Raw genomic sequence first — 15,679 nt, forward strand, 5'->3', positions numbered from 1 at the left:
ATTTCTACTGACTGCTGAAATGTACATCTCACGCTGTTTCAAATACTGCCATTGATTGGAAAGCACCATTGTAAGCCTAAAAGATGTATTTTAAAACTCTATGTTGTTGCCCTGAGTTAAATGTACATGAGTTATCACTAATAATCTTCTCATTAATTGTGGAGAGTAATGATGTATAGACAGTGTTAGAAAATAGTGTTACTTAAAAATCTTGTATCTTTCTTTAGAGGTGCTTTAACCAAGAATAGCAGAAATTTTCCTAAAATAATTCAAAATAATCCTGATCTCTTAAATCTCTGGTTTTGTTTTTTGACTGCATAGTAGCCTTACTTCAATTGAAGAACAAAGCCCTGAATCCTCTTTCCAAAGCTATTGATTTTTCTGTTTGGAAAAAGAAGTTGAGGGTGGCAACCTGCAATCCTCAGAGTTTCCTCCATTTTTATGCCAGAGACATATGCACAATTTTAAATTAAATGGGAGGATTCTATAGCTATTGATAGCAATTAAATATGAAGGGTTGTGAGCAAGGAGTGCAAAAGCTTTTTTCTAAGTTTTTGCTTATTTTTGTTGATATAAAGAAATTGAATTATCACTATAGGTGGGATTATAATTTGTTTATGGTTGGACAGTGGTAATATCTCTTGATCCTCTTTGTCAACCTTCTCAATTTCCATTTCTCATCTTAATTATCAGGCTTTGAGATCAGAAGCATTCCTTTCTTCCTCAAGTATGTGTCACCACCAAACCTTGCTCCATTATGCTTATTTCTGTGAAACATTTCATAGTAAAAATTAACCTGAACACTGCAGTTTACTAGCATCTTCTAAGTTGCAGATCACTAACGTTTTAGGGGGGAGTTATAAGACAATTTCCAAGTTCACATTCAAAGGAGTGGTAGAATCTGATCATGGTATTTGCTTGGATTATAGATCAGCAGAACATAGTGATAGACACTATCTATCTTCAGCATTCTCATTTAGATCCCTTCCCTCTAAAGTGAGATCTTGTTTCTCTTATCCCTCTTGATGGACTGGCGTATTTAAAAGTCACTGATTTACCAGCAGTGCTTCCAAATTAGAAAAAAATACCGCCCAAGGAGATGAAATTCCTGACAATGAAAATATGGAGACCTGTAGTTTTAATTTCTAAGCCTACAAATAGTTATTTATGCATTGCACTCATTGTGAAGAGATCTGGTGTTTATTTCTTTACACAAGTTCCCATAAAGTATCATGTCATAGCAGAAGAGAATGACATTAAAGTTCCAGTTATTCTGAGGAGAATTAAAGCACAAATGCCAACATGAGACAAGACAAAGAGCACATGTTTTCATTTCTGATTTAGCCAGCACTGCAAATAACAGGGCCGTTCTTCTCTTTTGCTTTCTAAGTGGAGTTTTACTGGCCACAAATAGCCTAAAATAAGAAATTAGATAGGTGACAGGCTAAATCTCAGAAACTGGGAAACTGCACGGGCATAGCTCTAACAATCAACTTCCATCAATCAGTGACCCCAACCCACTCATAAAGAATTGTAATACTTTCAGTTTCAACAGTATTATGGACCTGAGACCCTCAAGCTTTATGCAATATGTATTAAACTTCTCACCTTTTGGTAGTCTTTGTTCCAACTTGGTTGTTATATAGGAAACTAAACTCTTTAAAAATCAAGGGGAATCAAAAAGTAGTCAAAGGAAAGCTATTAACAGCCTAAGTCTGCACCAAATAGTTTACAATTGTGAGAATTACCAGCAGCCATTCAAGAAATGTGAAAGAGTGCCAGTGGGTTGCTAATTCAGAGGCACAAGTGTCATTTTTTGATAAAATGTATCACAAGATCATAGAAGGTTTTAAAACTTCCAAGTTGCCCAGGCATTGAGACTGCAGCTGGAGCATATCAAAGGCTGAAACAGCAGAGCTCAGAGCCTGGCAGGGAGAAAAGGTGGTAGTTTTAAGTGACAACTGAGATTAAAAACTACAAATGTGCGATTTAATTTTAGTTCATATTAATATTTTACAAAGGTTCTCAACCACTAATTTTTTAGAGATAAATCCCAACAATAATGGCCCTTCCTTTCTTCCTTTATCTCAGAATACCATGACCATTCATGACCACTGTGTCACCAAACACCTATTTTTGTTCTTTGGAAAAACACAGCAGGTCAGACAGACTCTCAGGCAGAAATCTGTTTCCTCTCAACTCCCCTGCTGAGGAGAGTAAGTGTAGGGCACAGCAGAAAGATAAGAATGTGACCTCGCGCCCCATCCCCACCAGTCAACCTAAGGAAAGGATCACTAAGAGATACAATAAAGGCCATTGCGCCAGGCACTGTCAACGCCCTCCCACTCCGTCTCCAGCAGACTCAGAGCATCACTTGTATTTATATAAAAACATACAAGAAATGAAAAAGGAAGAACCCCACGGTATACATTTATTATTATTATTTATTATTATTCCTTTTGGAAAAGTTATTAATATAATTGGAAGACCTTAGGTGTTAAGAAACAAACATGGAATATTTAAACTCAATCATATATATACCAGTATAATTTGGGTTCGCTGATTGTTTCTGTATTTTAGCTTATTATTACTTACATAAACAAAGTGATTTAAAAGTAAATCATGTTTCTCTAAATACTTTTTAAGTAAATGTGTTAATTCTTATAAATTTTTTTGAGAACTATTGTGTGCTTAATGCATTTTTTGAAAATACTGAAACATTCCAAGGCTCATTCCTAAGCTCTTCTCCTACAATCTCGTCCTCTCTGTCCTTATATTGCATACTTGGTTCTTGCTCATCATTCTCTTTTCTATGTTCTTGACATTTTGCAGTTGGAACACTCTGCCACCAGACCTTGGCTGACTTCTTGACATTCAGTTCTTCACTCAACCACCCTCTAATGAGTATGAGTCACAGTGATTGGACCTGGTGATAAAATAGTAAAAGAAGGGTGCACTGGTGTTATACGCAAATAATGAATCATGGAACGTTACATCAAAAACTAAGGATGTACTGTGTGGTGACTAACATAACATAATAAAAAATTATTATAAAAAATAATGAAGGAAGTATAACCTTTGTCCTTGAGAAGCATATAATCTATAGTTTATATGATGGACTTTTGAATTAGAGAAGTGTTCAGACAATTAAATATATCTCAAAATTTTGTTCTTTGAGAAAGAATAAAAGATTACTTACACAATTAAACAAATATTATATCTTACTAAGAAAAAATTATCCTTAACATGCTTTATTTTACCGCTCCATATCACTAGTGAATCGGAGACAATGAGAGGAGAGAGAGAGAGGAGGGGGAGAATGTGTTAGTGATCTCATTTGCATTAAAAATGTCATGCATCCTCAAGTTGCACTAAAAAAATATGAAGATATTCTGAAACATGCTCTGTTGTGAAACCAGACGAAGGTAAGCCAGAGAGATTCAGAGCCAGAAACTATGAAATGGAATTCCAAGTAATGGAGTTGACAGTGTTAATTGGCCCTTTAGTCAACCAAAGAAAATTGTCATTTTAACTTAACCCCTTCCCAGCCTTGGCAAATAACAGACTACTATAACATTCATTTTCACCTGAATTGTATTACTCCGTGTATTAATGTGTGTGTGTGTGCATGTACACTTATGCAGGAAGGTATTGGTGGGTAAAGGATATAAAATGTACATGTATATACAATAATATATATATTTCATGGCAATAAGACCATATTTGTCTTATATACCACCAATATCCAATTCATAGCATAATTTCTTGTTAAAATGGATTTTAATAGATAGTTATTAAATGTGTAAATAATAGCTGAGAAATTCAAATTTATAGGTAACATTTGATGTATTTCAAATTCCAAAATGACCTGGATTTACATTGGTTTCAAATACAAAGCAAAGATATATTCAAGAAGCCACATACAAAAGAAAGTTAGATTTCTCTTTTGACCTATATAGGTAAGGAAGGAGGAAAGATTTTACTATAAACAGTGATGAGAAGGTAATTGGTATGAGCATAAATATAGATGTGGGTGTAAATGTAAGTATGGCAATTTGAGAATATAAAAAGATCGATAAAGAAGGACAAATGATATATTAGCACGGCTATATATATGGGGGGAGGGGGGAGAGAGAGTGCACACTCCATGATTTTAAGAATATTTAATTCTTGTGTACATAGATGTCTCATTTCATAATTTGATCATTTGATCTCAGAATTTTTTAAAAATAAAACTATTAGGGCAGACTGCTGCTCCCAGAAAGATGGAGTAGATATAATCTTTTTCCATATTTCTCCTGCTAAGAACGGCTAAAAACCATGCATGTTATATATAAAACAAATATCAAAAAAAATTAAAAATCTGCAAGATGAAAAGAAGAATGTAGATCTACTAGAGCCCTCATGATCCATGAAACAACATAGTTGTGTCTCTCTGGGTTTTCTTTTTGCCTCAAATATTCCAGACTTGGAGCACAAGAAGACAGAAACTCAGAAACACCAATAAGAATGGACCAAAATAAGACCCAACAAAAGCCTGCTCTCTCTATCTAAATGAAGAGGAATGGGGCAGCTTAGAAAGACAGAAAACTTTTCGGCAATAACTGCTCTTCTCCAGCCAAACTCACAGAAAAACTATGGTCCTAAACCCATATGCACCATCAAAGAATGAGCGAACAATCTAGATTTTTCACTCTTTGGAGTGAACAGGCTGAAACTAGGTGCCCCTTCACCTGTATCAGAATGGTGAATACCAAGTGGAAAGTAGCGAGTTTCACCACTGCCTAGTGGTGATGAGGCCAACACAATCATGTTGTCACTGGAGGCCTCATGGGTTGCTGGCACTATCAACCCTGACCAACTGAAACGAGAAGCTCTTACACATAGGTGTCAGGGAAAAAAAGCTGCATGGGGAGTCAGGACTTGTACCTCCACCTGGCATTATAAGTCAGCACACATACTTCCTTTGCCCGAGCAATGCCAAAGGAAGCCATGGAAAGTACGTTCTAAAGCAGAACCAAAGTCTCATCAAGTAACAACAACAACAAAAGTCCAGGTTTCAACTGTAAATGATTCATGACACAAAGAACCAGGAAAATCTGGTTAAATGAAACTGAATGAAAACAGACAATCAATAGATAACAGCACCAAGGTGACAGAGATATTGCAATTATTTGTTTAAGATTTTAAAGCAGCCACCATGAATTTCAAGGAGAAATTATAAACATACTTGAAACAAATGAAAAAAAATTAAAGTCTCAAGAAAGAAATACAAAGTTTCAGACAAGAAGTAGAATAGTTTAAATAAAAGACAGAATAAGGAAATTACCAAATCTGAATAACAGAAAGAAAATAGACTATCATAAAAACAAAATGCAGAAACAAAACAGCTGTGGTGACCAGTGGGACTATAACAAAATATTTAGCAGTCATGTCATTGGGTTTCATTAAGGAGAGGAGAAAGAGAACAGAGATGAAAAAAAATAGTCAAAGTAGTTATGGCTGACAACTGAGTTTGATAAGAAACATAAATCTACAGATTCCAGAAACTGAAATAGGGTAAAACGAAACCAATCCATACTAAGGTTTTGCTGGTTAATGTATAGAGAAATTAGATCATTCATACATTGTTGATGGGAATATAAAATGGCACAACCATTCTGGAAAACAATTTGAAAGTTTCCTAAAAAAACAAAAAACAAAACAAAACAAAACAAAAAAACCACTGTGCATGCAACTACCATATGTCCCAACAATTGTATTCCTAGGCAGTCATCCCAGAAAATTGAAAATTTTTGTTCACAAAGAAAAACCTAGATGCAAGTATTTATATCAACTTTATTTGAAATAGACAAAACTTGAAACAATTCTGATGTCTTTTGATAGATGAGTAAACTGTGATAGATCCATACCAAGGAATAATACTCTGCCAAAAAAGAAAAGAAAAGAAAAGAAAAAGAATGAAGAATGAAATATTGATACATGCAAAAACCTAGTTGAATTTTCAGAATTATGCTAGTGAAAAAGCTAAAGTGAAAGGTTATTTACTGTATGATTCAATTCATAGAATATTCTTAAAATGACAAAATTATAGATATAGGTACAGATTAGGAATTGACAGAGATTTGGGAGGTACAGTGGAGGGAAGGAAGTAGGTGTGCTTTAAAATTATAATAGGAGAGATTATTGTTTGAATATTCATTATCTTCATTGTACTTGTCAATACCCTGGTTGTGATGTTGCACTATAGTTTTGCAACATGTCACCACCAGAGGAAACTGGCCAAAGGCAAATCTCTGGGATTTCTCTGTATTATCATTATTTACTATTATTTTTTTAAGTAGGCTCCCAACATAGGGCTTGAACTCATGGCCCCTAGCTCAAGAACTGAGCTGAAATCATGAGTCAAATGCTTAACCTGCTGAGCCACCCAGGTGTTCCTTCTCTGTATTATTTCTTACTATTGCATTGGAATTTACAATAACCTCAAAGAGTTTAATCAAAAACAGCTTTGAAAATTGTGATGATTAATTTAATGTGCAAACTGACTGGATCTCGGGGTGCTCAGACATTTAACCAAACATTATTCTGGGTATTTCTGTGTGTCTCTGGATGAAATTAACACTTGAATAGATGGACTGAGTAAAGCAGATGTCAGTCCCTAATGTGAACGAGTCTTATCCAAATAACTGAAGACCTAATAGAACCAAAAGCCTGAGTAAGAGGAATATTTCTGCTGCCTGACTGCATGAGGGGAGACTGAACTTTTCTGGCCTTGGGAGTGGATGGAAACATCAGCTCTTGGGTGGCAAGCCTGCTGGTGTTCAGACTGGCACTGGCACTACATCAACTCTTGTTCTCAGACCTTTGGCCTTGGCCTGGAACTACCCATTCATTCTCCTAGGTCTCCAGTTGGCTTACTGTAGCTTTTAGGACTTCTGAGCCTCCCCAGTTGCATGAGCTACCATTATTATAGACATACATAGTATTGGTTCCATTTCTCCAGAGACCCCTAATATAAAAATATTAGGAGACTATTTCAAGTATATAACTTATGTATGAAAAGGAATTCTGTATATCACTTTTAATTGATTCTTTCACAGAAAAAAAAAGAGAGAAATCATAACATTCTCTTTAGTTTATCAATATTGCACAATGTGTATGTATGAAGCTTAGTAACAAATGGTGGTGGTGGAAGTAGAGGCAGGTAACAAGAAGTGGGATGATGTCAATTAAAATACATACCTTAGAAACGTAATATACAAAAAGGGCAGTTTATCTTTCTTAAATAAATGCCTGTGTTCATTACCCATTCAGATCAGCATGTGGTAATTTTTATTTGCCAGTGAAAATCAATCAACCTGCACTTAAAAAAAAAAAAAGGTAGACTATTTTGGGTCATCAGTATGATTCAAGTGGTATTCTATTTTAGAAAAGTCATTTCTTTTTAAGGATGTTTTTAATATTCATGATTTGAACATTTAATTATGGTTGATATTAAATAAAAAGAATGAGAGCACATTTTGACTTGCAAAGTTTGTAATTCACTAAGAATTCATTAGGCCATACTCAGTAGTTTAGGAGTCAATCATCAGTTTTTTGAAATTCAGGAAAAGCATATTTAACTATAGATAAATCTAATTCTAAAACTTTTTTTGAAGTTTCTTTTCAATAAGACAATATATAAACTACAGCTGTACTAAAATAAGCCCAATTTCCATTTTAGTGCTGTTCTTATTCCTTATGAAAAATTTAAATCAAAACTTCACACATAATTTCCATATTAATCATAAGATACTAAACTCAGATTTTCTCAAAAAATATTACTTGAAGATAAAAGGGATTTCAAAGTTACAGAGATTCTAATTCAAATCTGCAACCCCACCTACTATGGCCACCATAACCATTATACCATGCAACTATTCTTCACTTTCAGTGTCTACTACATGCCAGGTAATGTATATATATATAGTATTTCATTTTGCCCTCGTAACAATTCAGGTATGAAGATATAGATGATTTCATTTTACAGAGAGAGGATCAGGCTCAAATTTGTTGTAAGTATCTGGACAGTTACTTAAACTTTCTTTGTTTTAGTTTCCTCACTATTACAAATTTTAAGCAAGATACATATGTGATATATTAAATTCACTGCCTTGAACCTAACAATCATTAAATAATGTGGTAACCTTTCCATTTTCATTAAAATATTATTCAGGTTCATGTCATTTGCAGAAATAAGTCAGGCTCTGTTTATAATACCAGGATAGAAGTTGGAGCATCCAAGATGTAGCTGGTCAAGGTTGAGTGTTTTGAGTGTTTACAGATATAGCTTACTTGACTTGAGTCAGCTTCACATGCTCTTATAAAAAAAAAAAAAAAAAGATATATACTAAATAAGCTGCCCATTCAGGACTTTTTCAGACAGAGGAAGTTTGTTTCTTTTGGTATACCATCTGTAAGAAGTAGTTGACAAGAAATGGCATTGTGCCTTTCACATTTGTCAAATTAAAAATAAAGTCTTGAATTCATATTAAGATAAAACAAAATTTTTAAGCTTCCTAAGATTCAAATCAAAAGACTTTTCATGCTTTAACATTCGGAGCAGCACTAAATGACTCCCTTGGGCTCATTGCTAATTTTAAAGCTATTAGACATAAGGGCTGGATTTCAAGGGAGGTACGTACTGAATTCATTCTTTTTCCTTTCCAGAGGGAAACCCACGAGGCTTCAAGATTTAAAGTCAGTCAGCTCAACAGACCATGACAAGACTTGAATCTTCTTGATAAATACAAAAACACATTAAGAAGCTGTTTGATGGGGCTGTGCCTGGAATGGCTTTCAGTGAAACTTTGATTATCTAAGACATCTAATTCTTAAACAAATAAAAATATCTCTTATTTATCTCAATATTTTAAAATATTGTAATTATGAAGAGAGCATAGGAACATGGTGAAAGATATCTTCAGATTCATGTAGCTGGATTTCTGATATTCTATATCACATTATGAATCACTGTTTAATGATATGATGTTATTCAAGTTTTGATATCATTATTTTTCCACAAGATTCGGTAACCAGTGTGTGACTTTTTGATCTAAACAAATAATTTAAATAACTTTTCTTTAATATCATATAATAATGCTTACAAAATCACACATGATACATTATGGGTAAGGCAACACACCTTTCACATTTTGCTGTGAAGTCTTATTAATATTATAGAAATAACAGTAATTTGAAATATAAATTAATATCAAGGAGATTACTCAAAGATAATTAATGAGATTTTCTTATTACTTGCAATAATTAATTTTGTGTATTTCAAAGTACAATTATTTCAGCTCAAATAAAATGGCAAAAAAAAAAGTGGTTTTAATCATATAATTAAGTAAAGAACTGGGTTTGCGATTCAAGTAATGCAAGCTGACAAGAATCAGAACTATTTTGTGACCCCTATCTTGCTTCTCTGGAGATTTCAAGCAACAGTATCTCTCCACTAAATTTGTATTGGAGATCCTCACAGTAGGATGACATAAGGAATATTCTAAGTGATGTGAATTATCTGTTTTTGTCACTGCAGATTCTGTTTGCCTCTAGAACTTATAAGGCTCATAAGATAGACTGATCATGGCAGATTCAGCTGTGGAATAGCCAAAACATGAACAATCAAAAACCTTCCACACAGAAACAAAAGCAAACTGAAAATGAAATAAAACTAAAAAAGAAAGAAACATTCATTAGCTATTGAAAAAGTACTGAGCATTTCCTCTTCAGTAGTCATTGCCTTTTAAGGCCATCAGGGTGCTACTGGCTCCATTATCTTTCTATCTTTTTTTTTTTTTTAATAATTTTTATTTTGTTATCTTAGTCACCATACAATATATCCTTAGTTTTTGATGTAATGTTCCATGATTCATTATTTGAGTATAACACCCAGTGCACCATGCAATATGTGCCCTCCTTAATACCCATCACTGGCCTATCCCAATCCCCCACCTCCAACCCCTCTGAAGGTCTCAGTTTGTTTCCCAGAGTCCACAGTCTCTCATGGTTCATTCCCCCTTCTGCTTACCGCCCCCCCCCGCTTCATTCTTCCCTTCCTTCTCCTACCCATCTTCCTATTTCTTGTGTTCTATAAATGAGTGAAACCATACAATAATTGTCTTTCTCTGCTTGACTTATTTCACTTAGCGTAATCTCCTCCAGTCCCGTCCGTGTTGCTGCAAATGTTGGGTAATCATTCTTTCTGATGTCTGAGTAATATTCCATTGTATATATGGACCACAGCTTCTTAATCCATTTGTCTGTTGAAGGGCATCTTGGCTCCTTTCACAATTTAGCTATTGTGGACAATGCTGCTATGAACATTGGGGTACATATGGCCCTTCTCTTAACTACGTCTGTATCTTTGGGGTAAATACCCAGTAGTGCAATGGCTGGATCATAGGGTAGCTCAATTTTTAACTTTTTAAGGGACCTCCACACTATTTTCCAAAGTGGCTGTATCAACTTGCATTCCCACCAACAGTGTATCTTTCATTTCTCATAGTAGCTATTCATTCAGATTCCCTTGTTCAATCCTCCAAGATGAGTGGCATGAACCAGAGAGATGCCCTGAAGTATGATTAGGAAATCTTTAGCCCACAGAACATAGTTACACATTTCTTGAGGGATGAACTCATGTCCTTGGTCTCCTTAATATCAGGTTCCTAAGAACCTTGATAACTGGCCAAATATTACCATTCTACAAAGTTAATTAAGCTTTTATTTCCTATAAGACCTTAAAAGGACTCTTTATGGCTTCATATGCACTCAAAGTCCTCTGGATTTAATAACAAATTTTGAGAATATTTAAATGCACTGAAATTCCCCTTTATTTCTGACAAGTGATACACTTCATTCTAGGCTTTCACCAGGTAAAGGGCAGTCAGATCACCATTAGAATTTTTTTTAAGCCAAAATACTTATGCTAGGCAATTTCTCCTTAGTGATGCTTCATTCCCCTTACTTCTAAATAAGAAATTTAGAAGGTTTTATTTCCTGGTAATTTGTATAATATTCTGTTTTATTTAATTTTCTTCTTTGTCCTTAAGTAGACACTTTTCATCTGTTGGGCTTACGATGTTCTCCATCTCCCATAATATCTCTTGATTTTCCTCTTTTACTTTCAAAATAAAAATATATGTCTCTTTGTTATCTATATCCTTATTTTGAAATAAAAAACATATATATATAGAAAGTAAAAGACATATATATATAGAAAGTAAAGGACATATATATAAATATATATGTATATGTATATTTAAGCCACAAATTAAAAGATGACTGCAGACTTTTTTTTTATTTTCTTAAGAAATGATTTTGTATTAACAAAAGGATTGGAAATTATATTTCAAATGAACAAAATTTTCAGAATAGAGCAAACATGAACTTGATTTTTTTTCCTAATAGTATAGGGCGTAGTTAATATCAAGTCTCTCTCATATCATGTAGCATTGATAATAAAAAGTGAGCTAAGCAAGATTTAGCAAGGATAATCTCTTTTCTCTATATACAAAATTCAATAATTAAAGCAAAGAAGTCAACTATTCCAGGTTGTATGATCCTAATTTATACAACTGAGTAAGATGTTGATAAAATTTATATTTTTGAGATGCTTGAAAAATATGGGGCACCTGGGTGGCTCAGTCAGTTAAGCGGCTGCCTTCAACTCAGGTCATGTTCTCAGGGTCCTGGGATCAAGCCCCTCCTCCAGCTCCCTGCTCAGCGGGGAATCTGCTTCTCGCTCTCTTCCACCCCTCCCCCCCACCGCTCCTGCTCTCTCTCTCCCTCTCAAATAAATAAATAAAGTCTTTAAAAAAAAAAGAAAAATACACAACATTGTTTTACATATGTGTATACCTGTATTTTCGTTGACCTAATTGACATAATTTTATAAATTCTGACTGCTACACTGTACTGCATTGTAGATATATATCTTCATTCACTTACCCATTCAACTGATGATAAACACCTACACAGTTTCTACATCTTTACTACCACAAACAATGGTATATTTCCATGAGCATCTGCTAGAGATATTTCTGGTACTAAATTTATTAGGTACTGCCAAATGGCTTCCTAGAATGGCCACCTAGACTTCCCCAAAACACGGACGCATGCACACATACACACACATAGCATATAAGTTTAGATCTTGTATACAGTTGGATCTGTACTCAAGATTGTACTTTATTTGCATTTTTATCTTTAATACAATGTTTCTTATGGATTTTAAAAACCTAAAGTGGAAATAAAAACCATGAAGCTAAAGAGAAAACATGCAAAAGAGAAAGGATTAATTAAATAAAACAAAAAATGTTCATATATTAATGCTCATGTATTAAATTTGTTTTATCACCTAATGTCAATAAAATAGATATTTATAAATTGACACTAATACCTAGATATTTCCCCAAGCTGACAAAACTTACTTTTTCATTGATTCTTGTACCATATCTCAAATGCCATGAAAGAGAATTTTAGGAAATTAATCTTGAGAATTTCATGAAAATAGCCCACTGTTTCAGGTATTTCTAGACATAAATGTTATGAAATACTTAGGAAAAAATCTTTATTCATCAAGAAATACTTAAGTTGATAGAATATAAAGGTTAAAATAATAACTGCCTGCTATACTTTGAGATATGTTGATACCTCGGAAGATAGAGAAGCCTAGCAAATATGCTTAACTCAGAAGTCACAAATTATCATTGTCCGCATAGAAGGAAAGAACATACATAGCCTTGCTCAGATTTATTTGAATAATTTAGGTAAATTGATCCTAAAAATCAAACTTCAATATATTTTTCTTTTCAAAATACCTATTAATCTCTTCTTTTTGAAACATCTTTCAAATATATGCTTCATTTTCAATGTCCATCCAAGAAAGGCTAACTCAAGCAATGGCATATTTCAATATAATAATAATGATAATACTATAGATAATATTACAGATATTAATAATATAATGAGAAGTACTTCTATTGACTGCTTATTGCATGCCTGGGACTACATAAAGATTACCCCATTCGGTCCTGAGAACACCATGAAATAGGGATTATTGTCACCATCAACAGAAAAGAAACAAACAGAAAAGTGGAGTAACTTGATGTCTCATTGTTAGTAAGAGGCAAAGCCAGGACAGTATGATGCCATCAACTCAGCTTTTTTCAATATATGTCCACTTTATTTACTTATTTATGTATATGATTTTTTTTTGAGAGAGAGTGAGAGAGAGAAAGAGAGTGCATGTGTGTAAGAGGTGGGGAGGAGGGCAAAAGGAGAGGGAGAGAAGAGAATCCTAAGCAGGCTCCCCACATAGTGCAGAGCTGGACATGAGACTTGATGTCACCACACTGAGATTAGTGACATCAGCCAAAATCAAGAGTCTGACGCTTAACAGACTGAGCCACCCACGTGCCACAATATATGTCCACTTTCAAAGTTATCTTGTGATGGTGAATTTTATGAGTCGACTTGGCTGGGTCATTGTGCCCGTATATGTGATCAAACATTATTCTGGATGTTTTGAGAGGATGCTTTTTGAGTAAGGCTAATATTTAAATTGATGGACTTTGAATAAAGTAGGCTGTCTTCCATAATGTGGGTGGGTCTCACCCAATAACTTGAAGCCCTGAGTAGAACAAAAGACTAACTTCTCCAAGAGGGAATTCTCTACCAGACAGCCTTCAAACTTGAACTACAACATCGGTTCTTCACTGGGATTCCACGTTTCTAGGCTGCTGGGCTACTCTGCAGATTTTGGACTTGCCAGCCTTCATAATCATGTGAGCCAATTGCCTAAAATAAATTTCCCTTTCAATCTCTTTCTGTCTCTCTCTGTCTATGTCTCTCTCTCCACACACACACACACACACACACACACACACACACACACACACACACGTCCTTTCGGTGCTGTTTCTCTGGAAAACTCTGACTAATGCAAGTGCTAAAAGCTATAACTGTCTTTGTGAAATCCAAGAACTATTATTTTATTAATGCTCTTCCTTGCCCTATTTTCTTCCTATTTTTCCCCTTCTTCTTTCTCTACTTTTTTTTTTAAACAACATGGTTTTGTCATGGAAAGTAACTTCATGCCTTTTTCTTCATATGTTTATTTCATTATCACTTTTTTTTTTCCTTTGGTCAAAGCAAGAAGGAAATACAAACTAAGGCTTCATTCTTACTGTCTTTAGGTCAGATCAGGTTTGTCTTTATCACCTCAAAAGGATTCTAAATCTTCACTTATCCTCTAATTCCTTTATAGAAGAAGAGGTAACATTTATATCCTATTTTTACATGCTATATCTTACCCCTTAATTGAATCAATTATTGTTTCAGTGTCTTTTACATCTTCAGTCAAATACTTATCTCTAGTCCTGACATATTTTTGTTCAACCTATGTTTTTAAGCTGCATTTGCATCAGGATCTTGCTCTAACTATGAATTTCTAATATGCAGTTTTTTCTATCTCAAATGGAAATTTCCTACCTGCCTTATCTATTCTTATTATAGAATTCAAGTTGTGGGCATTAAGTCTTCAATAAATTTGCCTTAAAATAACAAAGTACAAGATTATTTTGCATTGACATGGCCAGCTTATCCATCCGAGAAATCTTGGATCTTCTCTATACTTTGATCAAGGCACCTGACACCAACCAAAAAGGGAGATAGTAATAATTTCTGATTTTTATCCAGGGTAGGCGCTTTATCTCTCCAGAGTGGTAAACAGTGAATAAAAGTAAAGAAAGATCTTGGATATTTTTTACTGATTTACCTCCTAAATAAAATGTAAATCTTAGTATTATCACAGAGAGGGTTTTTCTGTTTATATTTGTTCACATTTTACATGATGCATGAACATTTCAAACAATATAATCATCACCTGTAAATTTTAAATTGTCTCAAGATAAAAAAACTAAATAAAAAAGGATGTGGACAAATTCCAGGAAACTATTTTGATTAAATTTGAACCATAACCAAAACTAGTTTTCAAGTTTATTTTTAATAAATAATTTCAGCCTCCTGGCTAATCAGAGGACAGGTGACAGGTGTCTTGGATGACAGATATTCCTAGCTCAAACCATTATGATGACGTGGCCATAGGAAGGACTGATGAAAAGGGCTAGTTGTCTTTAACTATTCCTAAGGAAAAGCTATGTCTTCTTTCTCTGGGATCTTCAACACTTGCCATAATCTGTAAATACATTTAAGGGCATGACTCAAAGCTTTCCCATTCCTTATGCCTACTTCACAAGCCTTACCATACTCTACTTTGTTCTAGATACCAGGCTCAGTTGAGAAATTAAAGACCCAATCTATAATCAACTCAAAACCTTTAATATATTTGCTAATCACACTTTCTTTGGACCATCAAAGATAATGAGGTAATTGAGCTTATAATAGAACTTACTTATTTCCAAGAGAATGGAAAGTTTCAGAATCACTAGACCAAATCCTTCATTTTCCAAACAATGATATTGAGACACAGAAGTAAAACTTAGCTTAGATTATACTTTTAAATTTGGAAGGTCAATATTAGAGACTATTTTCTTTTGCTTATAAGTCTTTATACTTTTACCTAAATTACTATCCTTCTGCAATATGAACTATCTCATTAGGAAAACAAAAG

The 15,679-nt window shown here is 34.1% G+C and overlaps 1 long non-coding RNA gene across 1 annotated transcript in view; it reads left to right on the top strand.

Annotated features, from left to right (window-relative positions):
- Positions 1–3,019, top strand: part of LOC117802232 — a 203,886-nt gene extending 200,867 nt beyond the window's left edge. Inside the window, exon 4 of the long non-coding RNA XR_004625301.1 lies at positions 2,833–3,019. This is a non-coding gene — a long non-coding RNA (uncharacterized LOC117802232). The remainder of the gene's footprint in view (positions 1–2,832) is intronic.
- The last annotated feature ends 12,660 nt before the right edge of the window (positions 3,020–15,679 follow it).

This window comes from Ailuropoda melanoleuca, chromosome 5, assembly GCF_002007445.2.
Source record: "Ailuropoda melanoleuca isolate Jingjing chromosome 5, ASM200744v2, whole genome shotgun sequence".
Taxonomy (NCBI): Eukaryota; Metazoa; Chordata; class Mammalia; order Carnivora; family Ursidae; genus Ailuropoda; species Ailuropoda melanoleuca.